Genomic DNA, 6705 nt, shown 5'->3' on the forward strand with positions numbered 1-6705 from the left:
AGTAGTGGTGTCTTGTTGAGTGGTGGTCTCTTGTTGAGTAGTGGTGTCTTGTTGAGTTGTGGTGTCTTGTTGAGTAGTGGTGTCTTGTTGAGTAGTGGTGTCTTGTTGAGTGGTGGTCTCTTGTTGAGTTGTGGTGTCTTGTTGAGTGGTGGTGTCTTGTTGAGTAGTGGTATCTTGTTGTGTTGTGGTGTCTTTTTGAGTTGTGGTGTCTTGTTGAGTTGTGGTGTCTTGTTGAGTAGTGGTTTCTTGTTGAGTAGGAGTATCTTGTTGAGCAGTAGTGTCTTGTTGAGTAGTGGTGTCTTGTTGAGTAGTGGTGTCTTGTTGAGTAGTGGTGTCTTGTTGAGTGGTGGTCTCTTGTTCAGTTGTGGTGTCTTGTTGAGTTGTTGTTTCTTCTTGAGTTGTGGTCTCTTGTTGAGTTGTGGTGTCTTGTTGAGTGGTGGTGTCTTGTTGAGTAGTGGTATCTTGTTGAGTTGTGGTCTCTTGTTGAGTTGTGGTGTCTTGTTGAGTTGTGGTGTCTTGTTGAGTAGTGGTTTCTTGTTGAGTAGGAGTATCTTGTTTAGCTGTTGTCTCTTGTTGAGTAGTGGTGTCTTGTTGAGTAGTGGTAACTTGTTGAGTAGTGGTGTCTTGTTGAGTAGTGGTGTCTTGTTGAGTAGTGGTGTCTTGTTGAGTGGTGGTCTCTTGTGGAGTAGTGGTGTCTTGTTGAGTTGTGGTCTCTTGTTGAGTAGTGGTGTCTTGCTGAGTAGTGGTGTCTTGTTGAGTAGTGGTGTCTTGTTGAGTAGTGGTGTCTTGTTGAGTAGTGGTGTCTTGTTGAGTTGTTTTGTCTTGTTTAGCTATTGTCTCTTGTGGAGTTGTGGTTTCTTGTTGAGTAGTGATGTCTTGTTGAGTAGTGGTGTCTTGTTGAGTAGTCGTCTCTTGTTGAGTTGTGGTCTCTTGTTGAGTTGTGGTGTCTTGTTGAGTAGTGGTGTCTTGTTGAGTTGTGGTGTCTTGTTGAGTTGTGGTGTCTTGTTGAGTTGTGGTGTCTTGTTGAGTAGTGGTGTCTTGTTGAGTTGTGGTTTCTTGTTGAGTAGTGGTGTCTTGTTGAGTAGTGGTATCTTGTTGAGTAGTGGTGTCTTGTTGAGTAGTGGTGTCTTGTTGAGTAGTGGTGTCTTGTTGAGTAGTGGTGTCCTGTTGAGTTGTGGTGTCTTGTTGAGTAGTGGTAACTTGTTGAGTAGTGGTGTCTTGTTGAGTAGTGATGTCTTGTTGAGTAGTGGTGTCTTGTTGAGTTGTTTTGTCTTGTTTAGCTATTGTCTCTTGTGGAGTTGTGGTTTCTTGTTGAGTAGTGGTGTCTTGTTGAGTAGTGGTGTCTTGTTGAGTAGTGGTGTCTTGTTGAGTTGTGGTCTCTTGTTGAGTAGTAGTGTCTTGTTGAGTTGTGGTGTCTTTTTGAGTTGTGGTGTTTTGTTGAGTAGTAGTGTCTTGTTGAGTTGTTTTGTCTTGTTTAGCTGTTGTCTCTTGTTGAGTTGTGGTTTCTTGTTGAGTAGTGGTGTCTTGTTGAGGTGTGGTGTCTTTTTGAGTGGTGGTCTCTTGTCGAGTTGTGGTGTCTTGTTGAGTTGTTGTTTCTTGTTGAGTAGTGGTGTCTTGTTGAGTGGTGGTGTCTTGTTGAGTAGTGGTCTCTTGTTGAGTTGTGGTCAATTGTTGAGTTGTGGTGTCTTGTTGAGTTGTGGTATATTGTTGAGTTGTGGTGTCATGTTGAGTTGTTGTTTCTTGTTGAGTAGTGGTGTCTTGTTGAGTAGTGGTGTCTTGTTGTGTGGTGGTCTCTTGTTGAGTTGTGGTGTCTTGTTGAGTTGTGGTGTCCTGTTGAGTTGTTGTCTCTTGTTGAGTTGTGGTGTCTTGTTGAGTTATGGTGTCTTGTTGAGTAGTAGTGTCTTGTTGAGTTGTGGTGTCTTGTTGAGTAGTGGTATATTGTTGAGTTGTGATGTCTTGTTGAGTAGTGGTTTCTTGTTGAGTAGTAGTGTCTTGTTGAGTTGTGGCGTCTTGTTGAGTAGTGGTGTCTTGTTGAGTAGTGATGTCTTGTTGAGTAGTGGTGTCTTGTTGAGTTGTTTTGTCTTGTTTAGCAATTGTCTCTTGTGGAGTTGTGGTTTCTTGTTGAGTAGTGGTGTCTTGTTGAGTAGTGGTGTCTTGTTGAGTAGTGGTCTCTTGTGGAGTTGTGGTGTCTTGTTTAGCTATTGTCTCTTGTTGAGTAGTGGTGTCTTGTTGATGTGTGGTGTCTTGTTGAGTAGTGGTGTCTTGTTGAGTTGTTGTTTCTTGTTGAGTAGTGGTGTCTTGTTGAGTGGTGGTCTCTTGTTGAGTTGTTGTTTCTTGTTGAGTAGTGGTGTCTTGTTGAGTTGTAGTTTCTTGTTGAGTTTTGGTGTTTTGTTGAGTGGTGTTTTCTTGTTGAGTAGTGGTGTCTTGTTGAGTGGTGGTGTTTTGTTGTGTAGTGGTGTATTGTTGAGTAGTGGTGTCTTGTTGAGTGGTGGTTTCTTGTTGTGTAGTGGTGTCTTGTTGAGTGGTGGTTTCTTGTTGTGTAGTAGTGTCTTGTTGAGTTGTGGTCTCTTGTTGAGTTGTGGTGTCTTGTTGAGTAGTGGTGTCTTGTTGAGTAGTGGTGTCTTGTTGAGTTGTGGTGTCTTGTTGAGTAGTGGTGTCTTGTTGAGTAGTGGTGTCTTGTTGTGTAGTGGTGTCTTGTTGAGTGGTGGTTTCTTGTTGTGTAGTAGTGTCTTGTTGAGTTGTGGTCTCTTGTTGAGTTGTGGTGTCTTGTTGAGTAGTGGTGTCTTGTTGAGTAGTGGTGTCTTGTTGAGTAGTGGTCTCTTGTTGAGTGGTGGTTTCTTGTTGTGTAGTGGTGTCTTGTTGAGTGGTGGTTTCTTGTTGTGTAGTAGTGTCTTGTTGAGTTGTGGTGTCTTGTTGAGTAGTGGTGTCTTGTTGAGTAGTGGTGTCTTGTTGAGTAGTGGTGTCTTGTTGAGTTGTGGTGTCTTGTTGAGTAGTGGTGTCTTGTTGAGTAGTGGTGTCTTGTTGAGCTGTTGTAGTTTGTTGTCTTGTTTCAGTTTGAGTTGTTCCTTCCGTTTTAGTTGTGGTTTCTTGCGTTGTCATATGAGATTCGATTTTGATTATATTTTGATCCTGGATTTGGAGGTTCACTTATGAAATGAGAAAAAATCAATAGGTATTATTAAAGTTTAACCAAATCTGACTTGTATTATTGTATTCTTACTCGCAAAATGTCGTTATTTAAAGAGAAAATTAAATATAGAAGGGCGTCATCGTGTTATAATAAACGTATGTGACGAAATGAAACTATTGGCCAACGACATGATATAATATATATATATATATATAATTTAGTATTATTTCCAAGTTCTGATGACATCTGTACTTATGTTTTGTTATTTCGGTTAATACCTGGACGAATTTGGATGTTTTATCACATACTTGCTTTAGTTTCACAGACAAAAGGCTGTTTTACACTTGAGCATAATCCGGTGTAGGTTATGTTGATGAAGCCATTGGAGTCAAACCGTAGAAGAGGACATTCCTTGATACGGTCTGTGTAATTGAATATACAATTATATTACCGTAGAGTGAAAATACAGATGATATGACATAATACAGTCTTATAGTTCGTTGTGCTAATCAATGTGATATTCAATGTACTCGTTGGATTATACAATTTAATGGTGTTTAAAATGTAATAGTCATTTTCCGAAGTTTTTCTGGTTATCAAATGTATAATTTGCGTAAATTTTCAAAAAGCAATTTTCATCAAATCAATTTAAGATTGATATTCGTTATTTATGCACAACTTGAACTTAAGCTTCAATAAACAATAATAGAATTTTAAACAATGAAATAAGTTAACAATGTTAAAACTAATGGCTTACAAAAAATAATTAATTTTTTTTTTTTTTAAATGATTGCTGAACAATATTTGCTCTTAGCACAATAACCTGTTAATCCATGTATGAGTGAAGAACATAACCTACTAGCAAAGGTTGAGTACTTTAAAATGTAGTATACTTCTTACATTGATAGCCATGCAGCGAAACATTTAGAATCGCTGAGAATCCTGAAAATCATTAAATTATTTATAACGTATAAGACGTCAAATTTCCAAGAAAAACGTCGCTAGTGAAAAGCTGGTATTGCTACAGTGTTCAAGATTAGGTGTCACGTGACCTAATGTTTGTTATTACGTCTATCTGAACTATTGCGGCTCGTCTGATAGTTTAACGATGGTATATCTAATAGCTGTTCTATTGGTTTGTAAATATACATTGATTTGATACATAACTGTAAACGTGTTTTTTTTCGGGGGGGGGGGGGGGGGGGGGGGTCAATTTCGCGATTTCGATATGTAAACTATATGCGTCAGGGTAATTTTCGCGATCGATCTACCTATCTTTAGTTCGAGATTACGCAATTTGATATCCAAATTATACGCGTGGGGGGAATTTTCGCGATCACAAGGAATCCGCGTAATTAGCGTAAATTTGCTCCTCGCGTAAATTTTCACGTTTACAGTAATCTTATTTATTTTTTTGATGGATGATGTAATGGTGAATGGAGAGTGTGACGCATCATTGGAAAAATGGCGGGAAAAGAAAAAAGAAATAGATTAAATAGAGAAAGAAATAAAGAAAGAAAGAAACTCCTGGGCATTCGCATATACATGGAAGACCAACCTACATTCAAAATACAATCAAACTGTCTATGGAAAATTATGATTGGACAATTAGATAAATCCTTTTCAATGGATCAATGAATAAACTTGAATTAAATTTTCCAGAATTTATACATGTAATGAAGCATAGTGTTTTCTCTTAACGATTTGCTGAGAGTACATGTATTTGTTTTGATGTTTTGTCTACACAATATATATAAAACACGCACACTAATTAATACTGTTGTATTTACATGAGCTGAGAGGCATTCCGTTGAAAGTATTTCGAAACGTTTTTGTCCAAGCCGGATCTGCAGAGTGGCGGCAAACAAATTGTCTGTAGGCTTCTTTGGAATATGTGTTTTCTGCAGAAACCATCCGGCAGTGACTCATAGAGTTCTTCCATGTGGCTGTATATTCTGTACCTGAAAGTCAGGAGGCAAAGTTGCAATAAGTATACTCTAATCATTAATTGCTAAATATGCATCTGACACTTAAACAGAAATCAGAATAAAGACAAACAAAATTGTATATAATTTGCTCCTCTGATAGTTTATGAGTTTTATTGAAACATTAATAATCAAAGAGCGACACATCAGAGAATACCGATATAATTACTTAACATTAATTCTAACTAACAATCAATAAATTGGGCAAAATCCTAGCCAAAATATAATTTAGTAGAAGAAGTAGTGTTCCGGCAGGCTGAGCGTCTTTTGGTGCAACGACGTTTTTATATCTATTTATAGCAGTAATAGCTCGAGCTCGAGACAAACTTACCTTGATGAGGATTTAAATTGTTACCTGTAAAAAGAATTTACAAAAAAAAAGTTATTTGATGTAACGTAACACGAAAGTATATTTTGCTTGATGAAGAAAAAATATCTTATCTCACTTAATGAAGAATATGATATTGCTGTAATCTGTAGATAGACAGGTATGATAAAGTGTGATCGTTCAATATCAGTACATGATATAAGCTTTCGGTAATTTATTTCCCTATTATCATATTTATGCTTGATTTAGAAAAATAAAATCCAACAAATAAAAAATCATCTACACAAATCTAATTTTTTTATTAGAATATATACTTACATAAATATCTCAAGGACTTCTCACATGATTGTGGTTGAAATACTACGTCAGTTTTCCCAAGTTCTTTACATTTGGCACTCATACAATGGGCCGTAGAGGATCTAAACGGACCATCAATATGGGTTGTTTCTACAGCAAAATTAGACGGAAAAAACGTATACATTCAAAAAAATGTGCCTGTGATTATACAGATTTAATATACAAAATTTTTGTTCTCAATCGCTTTAAATGATTTGAGCTAAGGAAATTAGAGATGTTGCAATTTCTTGAAATGTTCCTGACCTGCCAGTCCTTAAAACAAATAAATAAACAACAACAACAAAATAAATAAAAAAAAAAATAAAAAATAAATAATAAAAAAATATACAAAAGAAAAAAACCCGAAAAAACAAAACTTTGAAAATAAGAAAGAAAGAAAAAAAGCATAAAAAACAACATAAAACCTGTAATTTAGAGTCCTATAATAATGAATACTGTGAAATTACTCATGTAAACGCACATAACTATAAATACATAATACAATGTATATCAAGTTTATAAATAGTAGGTAAATAAAGTTAACTAATATAATTAGATAAGATAAACATATAGATAAAAACTGCATATATGTATAAAATGATATCTTACTGTCTATTTTGTAGACACTGGCTGTACTTCGGCCTCCACAAGTCTTCCCAAGGTCATCGTTGTGACAGGTATTCGGGCATGCTGAATCTCTTGTCGGATTAACTGGTGATACGGTCCCCATACAGTAGCAGTTGACACCCTGTGTAGCAGAAATAAGAAAAATAATATAAAATACAATAGCAAACTACAAAATATCGAGAAAATACGGCTTCAAATGTTGTAGTGAATTTTTTTATCGATAAAATTCATCAAAGTATATGCTTCTCCTTCACGGTTTCCATACATTTTGTCGCAGAAACAGCTGCATGATGCAATTT

This window comes from Pecten maximus, chromosome 2 (assembly GCF_902652985.1).
Source record: "Pecten maximus chromosome 2, xPecMax1.1, whole genome shotgun sequence".
Classification (NCBI taxonomy): domain Eukaryota; kingdom Metazoa; phylum Mollusca; class Bivalvia; order Pectinida; family Pectinidae; genus Pecten; species Pecten maximus.